Source organism: Chrysochloris asiatica, unplaced genomic scaffold, assembly GCF_000296735.1.
Source record: "Chrysochloris asiatica unplaced genomic scaffold, ChrAsi1.0 scaffold00160, whole genome shotgun sequence".
Taxonomy (NCBI): Eukaryota; Metazoa; Chordata; class Mammalia; order Afrosoricida; family Chrysochloridae; genus Chrysochloris; species Chrysochloris asiatica.
The window spans coordinates 7,204,073-7,216,482 of NW_006408678.1; the positions used below are offsets into that span (position 1 = coordinate 7,204,073).

Below are 12,410 nucleotides of genomic sequence, written 5' to 3' on the forward strand. Positions count from 1 at the left end.
AAGCCAAAAGCCTTATTGTTCTCCCTTGGAATGGTTGGTAGTTTCAAACTGCTGACCTTCAGGTTTTAGCAGCCTGACTTGTAACCACTATGCTACCAGAGCTCCTGTAACCATCACTAGTATCTTAAGATTAGAAGTATTTGAACTAGGAACCTATGTTGCAGGTTGAGCTGTTTATGGAGTAGAACGAATCCCACTTTTGTTTCTGTAGCATAACTTCTGGGTATCAAACCTGTGCCTATGGGCTGTTTTCCAGAAGACAGGCCTTTAGAACAGGAGTCAGTAGGTTCAGAGCTTAGTCCAGGCATAATGCAGCCAGCTGCACTGTGTAACCTTAGGCCTCTCGGTTTCCATGGGCCCCATTTGTCTACATTAACAGGTGGTAAATCATAGATAGTAATTCCTGCCCTGGTTCCTTCATAGGCCTATTGTGAAGATAAGTAATAATTATGAAAGCTGTTTTAAAAGGCCAATATATCAACACTGTAGCTATTGCTAGAACAAAGAATTCCCACAGGCATGATCTCATCTGACCCTCGCGCACCCTTTGAGAACAGTGTTACTTATGATGCCCACTATCTTGGAACCAACTCTACGGCACTTAACTACAATAATCTAAGAGACGGGAATCCTGTTGTGGCTCTGTGGGTTTATGTGCTTGGACTGCAAGGTCAGTTTGAACCGTAAAGTTGGCGGTTCAAGCTCACCAGCCATTCCTTGGAAACTCTTTATAGGGTCACTGTGAATCAGAATCAATTCCACGGCACTTAACAACCAACTCCATGGCACTTAACAACCAACTCCATGGCACTTAACAACAACAGCGAATCTCCAACTGTATTTTACAAATGAGAAAAGGCAACTTGATGAGATTAAATGGCTTGGCTATATAGTCTCATAGTAAGGAATGAAGCTGGGACTTTTGCCCAGGTTTCTTGACTCAAAATCCGTGGTTAAAAACGAAGGTGCTCTTGCACTTATTGACAAGAAAGAGGAAAAGGTAGACTTCAGCGTTCACTGCTTTGTCAGGGTTTGCCATTTGCAAAGCTGCCCTTGACTGCTGACCTTGTTCTCCTCTCCTCACAATCCCATAGCTATCTCTGAGAGGATTAGGGTAGAGGAGCTCCATGGTTACCCAAAAGATGTAAAGCAAACCATCTCCACATTTTATTTCCAGGATTCTCCACTGAGTTTTTCTAAAATAAACAGGCTTCTCTTTTGACCTCAGAAATCGCTATAGCAATAATAATAATAATAAAAAGAACCAGGAAGTCTTTCTTCCTGAGTGAAATTCACATGGGATGTTCTCATACAAAGACTGGGCTCCTTTGCTTCTATCTCAGTGATGAACAACTACCGCCTTATGCTTTTTTTCCCTAAAATTACATTATTTTTCCTCTAATTCTACGTTACCTATTTGCTGCTAGTCATATCTGACTATTGAAATTGATTAAATAAAATAACAGTCAGTTCCTCAGTCACACAAGCTACAGTTCCAGCGCTCAGTAGCTATCTGTTGTTGGTGGTCATAGCCAGTGAGTCAGTTCTAATTCTTGGTGACATTATGTATGTTATTGTTGTTGCTATTATATGCCGTGGAGTCGGTTCCGACTCATAGTGACCCTGTACAGGGTTTCCGAGGCTGTAAATCTTTATGGGAGCAGAAAGCCTCATCTTTCTCCCGCAGAACAGCTGGTAGTTTCGAACAGCTGACCTTGCAGTTCACAGCCCGATTCGTAACCACTATGCTATCAGAGCTCCTTGGCTTTATGGAAAACAGAGTAAAACATTGGATGGTCCTGAATCATTGTCAGATCCTTAGTCCATTGTGGACATTAGGTCAGTAAATCTCACTGAGAGTGTTACCCATTTTTTTGCTCACCCTCTTACTTTATCAAATAGGATGTCTTTGTCTAGCAATTGGTCTTTCCTGATGATATGTCCAAAGTGAACCAAAGTCTCCCCATTCTGACATCTAAGAAACCTTCTGGTTGTATTTCTTCTAAGCCTGATTTGTTACTCCTTCTGGTAGTCCATGTTATGTTCAATGCATAGTGAATACATGCAGACTGTTGCTGTTAAGTGCTGTCAAGTGGGTTCAGACTCATAGCCACCCTATATAGGGTTTCCAAGGCTTTAGATCTTTGCAGGGCAGAAAATCTCATCTTTCTTCTGCAGTGCGCATGGCTGCTGGGCTAAAACCACCAACCTTGTGGTTCACAGTCCAGATCTTAACGTAGATGTGGAGCATTTCCATTATTGCAAAACGTTCTACTGCACAGCGCTTCGGTAGATGGCACAGAGCACCAGTGGGACTAATATGTCAAACACTGGGCTAGCACAAATGAACAGTCATCAGCTCAGAAAAAATGAATGTCTCAGAGACAAATGTTGACAGAGCTTTTGTGAAGATTATTCTTAAGAAGAGATATGGCCAACACAAGAGACTTTGAGTGATATAGTCTCATTATTGTTGTTGTGAAGTACCATCGAGTCAGTTCCAATTTATGACCCTGTATAGGGTTTCTAAGGAGTGGCTGGTGAGTTTGAACTGCTGACCCTGAAGTTCAAACTGACCTTGAGGTCGAGTGCTTATTCTATGGTGCTACACCAGGACTCCACAATCTCATTAGAAAGACTTTATAGAAAAGTACACATGACTGCTCTCTTATACGGATCCCTTAAACATTCCATTCTGATTTCCTGTCATGATTACATTTTGGTTGTCTATGAATCAGGCTGCTAACCTCAACGTCAGCAGTTTGAAACTATCAGCTGTTCCGAGGGAGAAAGGTGAGGCTTTCTGCTCCCATAAAGATTTCCAGCCTCAGAAACCCTGTACAGGGCCACTATGAGTCGGAACCAACTCCACAACACACCACCATTATCACCACCACCACTTAGCACCTGTTTAACTGGCAGCAGATTTTCTCACCTGTAAAAGGGTAACAAAATGGTATCTACCTTATATTTTCTCATTCTCCATTTTCTCACCTGTAAAAGGGGAATAATAATGGTATCTACTTTATAAGAGTGTTGTGAGAATTAATATTAACAGCAAATAATCATAGAATGCTAGCTATGTGGCAGGCATTTTTGGAGTGCCTTATTAAGCAAAACAATTATCTTGCAAAATGGTAAGTACTTTGCACAGGTGAGATTGAACAGGGACAGTCTAAGAAAAACTAAAATGCACTTAGCGTGATTCCTAACACATAGACAGCACTCAAGAAGGAGTAGCTGCTATCACTATTTCATGTCTTTTCATCACAGTAAATTTATGAATTTGATAGTAGGTTATCAACCAGGTAGTTGATCAGCTTCTCTATAACCTCTGCCTTATTGCCTATCTTTTTCAAAATATGCATGGCCTGGGACTGTAGAATGAGCACTGGACCTCAAGGTCAGTATGGATTGCAAGGTTGATGGTTCAAATCCACCAGCCCCTCCTCGGAAAGCCTAAACAGGGTCGCTATGAGTCAGAACTTGACCAAGAACAACATCTAAAAGAAACCTGGTAGCTTAGTGGATTACAAGCTGGGCTGCTAACCACCGCAAGGTCAGCTGGTCAAATCTACTAGCCGCTCCTTGGGAGAAAGATGAGACTTTATACTCCTGTAAAGATTTACAGCCTTGGAAACCCTGTTCTAGGTCATTATGAGTTGGAACCAACTCCGTGGTACACAACCACCACCATCTAAAAGAAGGAACATGGTGGCTCCATATGATAAACACCAGACTGCAAATCATAAGGTCCGTGGTTCAAGACCACCAGCTGTTACATGAGAGAAAGATGAGGCTTTCTGCTCCTAGGAAGATTCAAAGCCTCAGAAACACTAGATCCAGTCACTATGAGTAGGAACCAACTTGACAACACTTAACAACAGCAACATCTAGACTACAAAAGCCCCGTTGTGGTGTTGTCGGATAAGCATTAGACTGCTAACCAAAAGATCAGTGGTTTAAACCAACCAGCCACTCCTTGGAAATGCTTTACAGGGTTGCTATGAGTCAGACCTGACACTCAATGACACAGAATAAATATTAACAACATTTAAAAGAAGTAGTGATCTAATTCATCATATGGAAAGGCACATTTGATATTTATTTTCCTTCTCTCATTATTAATTCCAGTAACAAGGATATCAGCTGTGAGATTCCCTGGGAGAACACATTCACCAAAGGCACAGTGAAGTAATAAAAACCTTAGAGGTGGCTGAGATCTGTAAGAGAGATGTGGATAAGAAGCAATAGTGACAGATTATTTAAATTATACAGAAACAAAATTCCATTTTGTCTGAACCAATGGTATCTTTTCATCTTCTTGAAACTTTAGGTGTAATTCACCCATCAAAGCAGAACTATAATCACTTGAGTATAGCTCAGTGAAATGGAAAATCACTGAGTATTCTAAAAAAACGATACCTCAAAACCTGCAGTTATATTTTTTAATTATTTGTGATTAAAAATATATAATAAAACAAAACTATGGAATGCTTCATGAATTTATGTGTCACTCTTGTGTGTGGACATGCTGATCTTTTCAGTGTCTTTCCAGTTTTAGTATTTATGCTGCTCAAGTGGACACTCGATTTGTAAACATGTGTCTGCTTCTGTAATATCTGAAAGATTTTGATAAGTCATGTATATGAACCAGAGTATCTTTTAATGAAAATAAAGTGTACCCAGAGAAGAACGGGCACAAACAGCCAGTTGAGATATAAAGCAGTGAGAAACAGCCACAGACTTGTCTATTGTTGGTCTGAAAGGGGATCCTCAGGGGTGCATTCAGTCCTAGACTTGAGGGGTGTCCAAGGACCACCCTCAGGAGGTTCCACCAGTCTCTAGCAGACAGCTATGTTTGTTTTTATCATTTTGAATTCTGTTCTACCTTTTTTTCTTTCTCTCTTTGTCCAGGACCTTCTATTGTGATCCTGATCAGAGCGGTTGGTAGTTGTAAGCAAACACCATCTAGTTCTTCTGAGCTCAGTGTAATGGTGCCTCCCTATTCTTTCTGGACCTCTTTCAGTATGGGTTTTGGAAAGGCTGGGGTGTTGTAGGATAAGCACTGGACCACACGGTCAGTTTGAATCACAAGGTCAGCAGTTCAAAGTCACCAGCCATTCCTCAGAAACCCTATACAGGGTCGCTATGAGTTGGAACAACAACTATATAGTTGGTTGTTGACGATGTTGCAATGCCAATGGAAACTGGAAACATGTTCCCTTTCTTAGGGCACACAGAATTATATTTACATACTGTTGATTTTTGTTGGATCCTTGGAAATTCTTTGCACTGAACAATGTTAATGTAAACAGTATTTCCTTCTTTTAATGAGTGTAATGGTATTTATCATCTCAACAATTTAAAATCTAACATCTACATGTCAAACTCTAAGATAATTATATTAATGATGCCTTACAGTTTATAAAACTAATCACATCCCACTTTCCCACACATCCCATCCAATCCTCCCAACAAGTTGGGAAGTCTGAGTTTTTATTGTCTCCATTTTACATAGAAGAACATCAAAGTTCAGAAAGGTTAACTCTTCCCTGAGACTTGATTTAAATTTCATTGCCTATTCCCACCCATATTCAATGTGCTTCTCCCAGTATCCCTGAGTTAAGTGAATCAGGACTCACTACACTGGAACATTAGCTTTAAAAAAGCCAAAACTACCAAATCACTGCGGTCAAGTCAAGTCTGTCTCATAATGACCCTAGAGAGCAGAGTAGAACTGCCCCCACAGGATTCCTAAGGCTATCAATCTTTGTTGGGGGTAGGAGACAGCCTCATCTTTCTCCCTAGAGCAGCTGGTAGGTTCAAACCTTTTAATTAGCAGCCCAACACATGCCCTATCATGGCAGCAGGACTCCTGGAACATTAGGTATGGGAGTATAAAACTCAGTGTTCTCTTGCTATTGTTAGATTATTTTGCACATTTACGTAATCTTTGAAATTCTATGCTTTTCAAGTTCTTAAACCACAACTTGCTACAAGAAAATAATGATTAATTAAATGTCAGTGATGGCTGTACGTTATTGGTATAATTGGTTTCATTGAATTGTACGAGTGAAAAATGTTCACTTGGGGAATGTGTTATCTATATTTTTACAACAACGAAAAATTTTGTTAGGAAATAAAGTTTGCTTATGATCTTCTCTCACTTTTTCTTTGTCTAGAAATGACTTATTTCCCTTCATATTTAAAGGATACTTTTCTGTATATTAGATTCAAGGTTGGCATTTATTTTCATTCAGTCCTTCCATTATTATAACTGAGAAGTCACTCATCAGTTGTAATCACCAAGGACAAAGTTCAAAAGACAGGAAGGGTTAGGAAAGAAGGAGGAAAGGAAATGGAAAACACAGGGAGGAAGTGGGATGAGTGATGTTAACATTGTTGGGATTGAAATCAATGACATGAAATAAAACATGTATTAATTATCAAATGCAAAACTGATTTGCTTTATAAAACTTCACTTAACTCACAGCAAAGAGTTTTTTAATGGTGATGTTTTTCTTTTTTTTGTTGTTATTGTGTTTTTTAAGTGCTGTCAAGTCCGTTCCAGCTCATAGTGACCGTATATGGGGTTTCTGAGGAGCAGCTGGTGAGTCTGAACTGCCGACCTTGCAGTTCAAACTGACTTTGCAGTTCAGCACATTAACCCACAGGGCCCTATTCACTATGTCAATCCATAGGAAAATGTGGACTTTGTCATTATTATCTTTTATTATGTACTAATTGGCACTTAACAATAACAACAGCAGCAATTGCATAAAGGCCCTGCTTTCCTCATCCATCAGCAATGCCTCTCTTCGTTTACTAATATACTCTCTGCGTTTCCTGGCTTGCAAGATCACCCAAAGGAAAGGACATGTATCTCTCTCAGGTCACTCTGTCCTTCCATTCGGAGTCATCTGTGTGGATGGAGTTACTGATGGGCTAGATTCCCATCTGCATTTGCCAGGAATACCTGGCAGCAGAATAAATGAAAGGACCTCAGGAAGGTGATTTCAGTCCCATTGCTATCATTCCATTCTGCATTGACTTCTTTCCTTCTGGTCATTAAGGTCTAGCCTAAGAAAACAGTTACAGAGCCAATGTGTAGGGTTCCCCCCAAGTCTTAGCCTTCCTTTGAATGTTCTCAGTGATTTTACCTTAGTGCAAGGGGGAAATCACACGGATACTGTGTGGCAGATCCTTCAACTGATGCTGCCACAGATCTCATTGACCCACCTCAGATTTCAGCTGTAACATTGACACATGGTCATATGCAAGCTGAGAGCCTCTCATCTCAAGTGCATGCCGCACATCTTGTTGGTACTTTTGTCCAGAAACTCTCCACTACCACAAGAGACTGTTTGACCTGAACACAAGTCCTGGAGAGTTAACACCCCCAGAGGAGACATTCAACCAATAAAAGCTAACAGCTCCTCACATTAACTTTTTTCCTTTTCCTGTCTTAGTTACCCCAGTCCTTGACTTCTGCACCAGAGGATTACTTCTTACATAAACTGCCTGCATACAAGGCATTGAATCACACTGCTCTTCAGAATACAGTATACAATGGTGAAGATGTTGTCCCTTCACTTTCAACAAAGCCTTTGTAGAGTGAGGAATCCATCTCTATCTCCAACTGAAAGGTGATACTGAAGAGGTCATTTGTGCCTCTGGCAACCACTAGCAAATGCTCATCAATATTTGCTGAATAATCTTCAGGTCACCTTCCCAATGTCTTAGTTAGGACTTAATTATGGTCTTGTCCTGGTGTGGCACTGTGGTTTAATGCGCTGGACTGTGAAGTCATTTGAACTACAAGATCAGTGTGGTTCAAGCTCACCAGCTACTCCTCGGAAACCCTGCACAGGGTTACTATGGGTCAGAACCAACTCAACAGCACAACAGCCTAGTAATTTCCAGTGAGGAGGCCTACCCAGAACCACCTCAAAATAGAAAAAAGCAAACTTACTGCCAGTGAGCTGATTCTGCCTCAGAACCACTTTACAAGAACTTACAAGTTGTGTGCCAAGTGAGTACCACTGAATCTAAGTCACCATTTACAGTTTATCATGGACAACTGCATTTTGTGGCTTTGAATGTTAAAACTAGACAGAGTCTTAGAATTCCCAGACTAACATTCTCTTTTTACCAGTTGAACTTGAATGAGTTGTTCAAAGCTGCATAGCTGAGTAATGGGAAAGCAAGGACCAGAACAAGTCCTCTAGATGCTTTCTACTGCCCTAAGTGAAAATGAAATGCTAAGGCCCTTCCAAGACCATCCCAGAGTTTAAGCCTTTGTACTTACTTTTTCCTCCATGTGGAATAGTCTGCCAGACTGGCTTCTTGGTGTTCAGTCTCAGCTCAATTGTCAACTCCTCAAAGAGACTTTTCTTGATCATACTTCCTTGATCCTTCCAGTCACTATGATATCGGCCTGTTTTGTTGTTTTCATAGCACTTACTGCTATCTGATATTATTTTATTTATTTGTTTATACATTTATTTTAGGTCTACCCACCACTGTAATGTAAGCTAAATGAGAATAAGGTTCTTAGTTACCTTATTCTCTGCTTCAATGTTGGCACCTAGGAGAATGTCTGGCATATAATCAATGCTCAATATTTGGATAGAAAGAATGATAGCTACATAGTATGATATGCTAAACTATGAACTTCACTTGCCCTTGTTGTAGCAATATGATTGTTGTTCTTGAAGATACAGTTAGAGGAGAACAAACAAGATGGTGGATTGGGTGGAAGTGGATTGAGGAGCTCCATCAGCAACAACACAGAAGGCTCAGGGGATGATCCCAGAACTCTGAACCACCTATAAAGGAATATTTAGAAAGTTGGAAGGCTTACAGCCAGTGGAATTTGTAGCAGAAGGAAGAGATCCAGTACTTCTAATCCAAGGCACTCAGCTGCTCCCTGAATGGCCATCTTAAGTGAGGCCAAACTGGGGAAGGATCAGAGCAGCCATGGATGCCTGAGAGAACCACAGAGATAAAGATGTGGACATTATTTTTTTTCATATCTGTTTATTGGTCTCTCGCTGTCTGTTCACCTCCATTCTGGTGACTAGTGGAGGTGCCTGAGTGAGTGGACTTCCCACTCCCACCCCCAGAGGGTTCTATTACACATGCACAGAGGTCTCCTCGAAATTTAAAGTGACAGTTTCCACTTAAAACTAAACGGCAGTGCAAAACAACCACAGCCGGCCCTGAACTGTTTATCATTAGGAAAAAGACCTGAATGAGGGTTGTGGAGCAGAACAGGTAGACAAAAAAGGAAACAGGCTGAAAATTAAATCCTGAATAACATCATAATGACCAACAGTGACTTCTTGAAATTTTTCAGGAGGAAGAGTGAAAAGGGAAGCCCATCTCCTAAGCACATATACTTGGAGGCAATCAGAAAACATAAAAAATGCCAAAACACACACCCATCTAAATTTCAAGGCCACAGTTAACCACTAAACATGCTCTCAAAACAGAAACAGATGACCATATCAGCACATGTCCAGAAATGAGATACAGTGACTGAGACAAATGAGCTGGAGGTAGACTTATACTCCATACTGGAAGATGGGCAGGCTTTGGAAATGCCTGAGAAGGAATTCAGAAAAATGATTATAAAATGTATCAAAACACTTTACAATGGAGTTGAGAAAAATAAGGAAGAAGTCAGGAAAGCACTATAAGAACAATAAAATAAGATAGATACAGCACTGGAAATAATTCAAAACCTACAGAAAGAGATCCAGAGGATTAATAATAGAATATCAAAAATTAACAATACACTAAAAGGCCAAAGGAGTAGAATTGAAGAGATGGAAGCCAGAACTAGTGAGCTGGAAGATAAATCTTTCAATACCACTAAGGTAGAAGAACAAACAGAAAAAAGGATTAAAAAATCTGAAGAAGGTCTAAGATTCATGTTGGACAACATGAAGAGGAATTCCAGAACAGGAAGAATCACACAAGTCCACAGAAGAGAGAGATGAAGAACTTCTGGAAGAAATTTTTCCTAACATCCTGAAAAGCAAAAAGATAAGCATCCAAGAAGCTCAACGAACACAAGGAAGGATAGACCCTAAAATAAAAACACCAAGATATATAATAATCTAGCTCTCCAAAATTAAAGCTAAGGACAGAATGCTGAAGGCAGCTAGGAAAAAGAGAAGTGTTACATAGACAAGCAAGCAAATCAGACTAAGCTCGGATTTCTCTACAGAAACCATGCAGGCAAGAAGGCAATGGGGAGACATATATAAAACCCTGAAAGAAAAAAAAAATAACTGCCAATCAAGAATCCTCAGCAAAGCTGTCAATCAAATATGATGGTGTAATCAAAACATTCCAAGATAAACAGGAGCTAAGGAAGTTTGCCAAAGCCAACCCTGCAATGAAAAACATCCTAAAGGGAGTTCTGTGAATAGAGAACCAACAAGAACAGACAACAATCAGAGATTGACATATACGGCAGCATCACCAGGAAGTCAGTCGACAAATGGAAGACTCGAGAACAGAATGAAACTATAAGAACAAATACAGAGGATCTGGGAGGTCAGTCTATGATCAAAACAATTACAATGTGAAAGAAGATAAACACAGAGGAATGGAGATCCAGGTGATGGGAAGGTCAGATAAATTAAAGGATACAATAGACTGTCTTAAATGGAGGGAAAAGTTAAAGGAATATAAGGTAAGCAAAGTGGTGGGATTGGGGTAGGGGGACAGTAAAGCACAAGGTAAAGGCACACACATCGTAGTTCAGATGTTGGGGAGGGCAATACAAGAAAGGGGAGGAGGTGGAAGAACAAGGTAGATAGAGGAACACTGAAACAGGTTTGCATGGGCTAAGCGGGACAGAGGTAAACAGCCATGTATGCTTAACCTTGGAACAACAGGGTTCTGTGATACAGGGATCTAGGCATAGTTTGAAGAGGGGAAATAAAGATGCTTGACTGTCCTCTGAATATTAGTTTGCTTTGCCTACTACTGTAAAATAGACACTTGAGTGGGATAGAAAGGAATGTTGGGAAACATGATTACAGAAAACTTGTAAGCCTGTCTTCAGCCTATAACTGATTGGAATACCTAAAAGGGGTTCTAGAACTTGCCCTGTGAAATAGGCCTCTTACAGAGCCTTTGCAGAGTATACGACAGTCAAAGAAAGATCATCAGTCAAAAACAAAACAAAACAAAACAAAAATGGCAGTATGACTGGCTACTGCACGAATAAGTAAACTGTTCACCAGGAAGCCATCAAGGCAAACAAACAAGTTCCTTCAGGACAACCCCCTCTCTAAGACTGAAACTCAAAGGGAACACATGAGCAGGCATGTAAGCTTATTGGCGTGCATGTTGGTCTACTGGTGAGTGGAAGAGGGGGAAAGGCAGCAATGAAGAAATGGGCTGAATTCAACCATGGTCCATTGAGTCCCGTTGACCTGGAGATGAGAGAGAGAAGAAGAAGGGCTGCTGATCCAATGGGTGGTGAGACCTGGGGACACCTGAACCCATGGACAAGGACATAGCCACGGAGGTCTAGAGCTAAGAGTGAAGCATCCAACTGATATGAAATGAGGGGAGAGGCACAAGAACACCCAAATTTGCAGATAGTACTCATTTGACCTAGCCTCGATGGCTTGATAATCAGGACTTGACTAGAGGAAGATTAAAAAAAAAACTATTTTTAGTAAAGGAAACAAGGGTAAATTGCTACAGTTTGATGAACCTGACCTATACTCATGGAGGTAGTAACTCTAAATACCAACAGAGAGGGAAGGAGTCTTCACATCAAGTATCAATGCTATCCCCTCTGTACATAGGGTAGATAGGGACAAGTAACTTAGACATTGGTTACCTAAAATGAGGGGGCAATAAAGGTACGAAGTGACTGGCTTACAAGGTTTCAAGCGGGAGTTTAATTTAAGAGTGTGTGGGGGAAGAAAGTGTCCCCACTGAATAGTTGTCATCTTGTCTAGATAGGTCTGGTTAAAAGAGATGGGGAGAGGAACAAACAAGATGGCAGCTTGGGTGGACGTATAGCAGAGAGCTCTGCCAACAACAACACAGAATATACGAGCAAGCAGGCTCAGGGGATGGTCCCAGAACTCTGAACCACATATAAAGGAATACTTAGAAGGTTGGAAGGCACACAGCTTGGGGAATTTGTCGCAGAAGCAAGAAATTTATTGCTTTCTAGTCCAGGACGCTTGGCTGCTCCAGTAGCCGCCATCTTGGGTGAGAACACGTGTGGAAAGGATCGGGAGTTGAGTCTATGATCAAAACAATTACAATGTGAAAAAAGGTAAACACAGAAGAACAGAAATCCAGGTGGTGGGAAGGTCAGGTAGATTACTGGATAAAATAGACTATCTTAAATGGAGGGAAGAACTAAT

General features: G+C 40.7%; 1 protein-coding gene across 3 annotated transcripts in view; it reads right to left on the minus strand.

Annotated features, from left to right (window-relative positions):
• NR1H4 (nuclear receptor subfamily 1, group H, member 4) overlaps window positions 1-12,410 on the minus strand; it is a 97,864-nt gene that overhangs the window by 76,130 nt on the left and 9,324 nt on the right. The gene's annotated exons all lie outside the window — the stretch shown is intronic.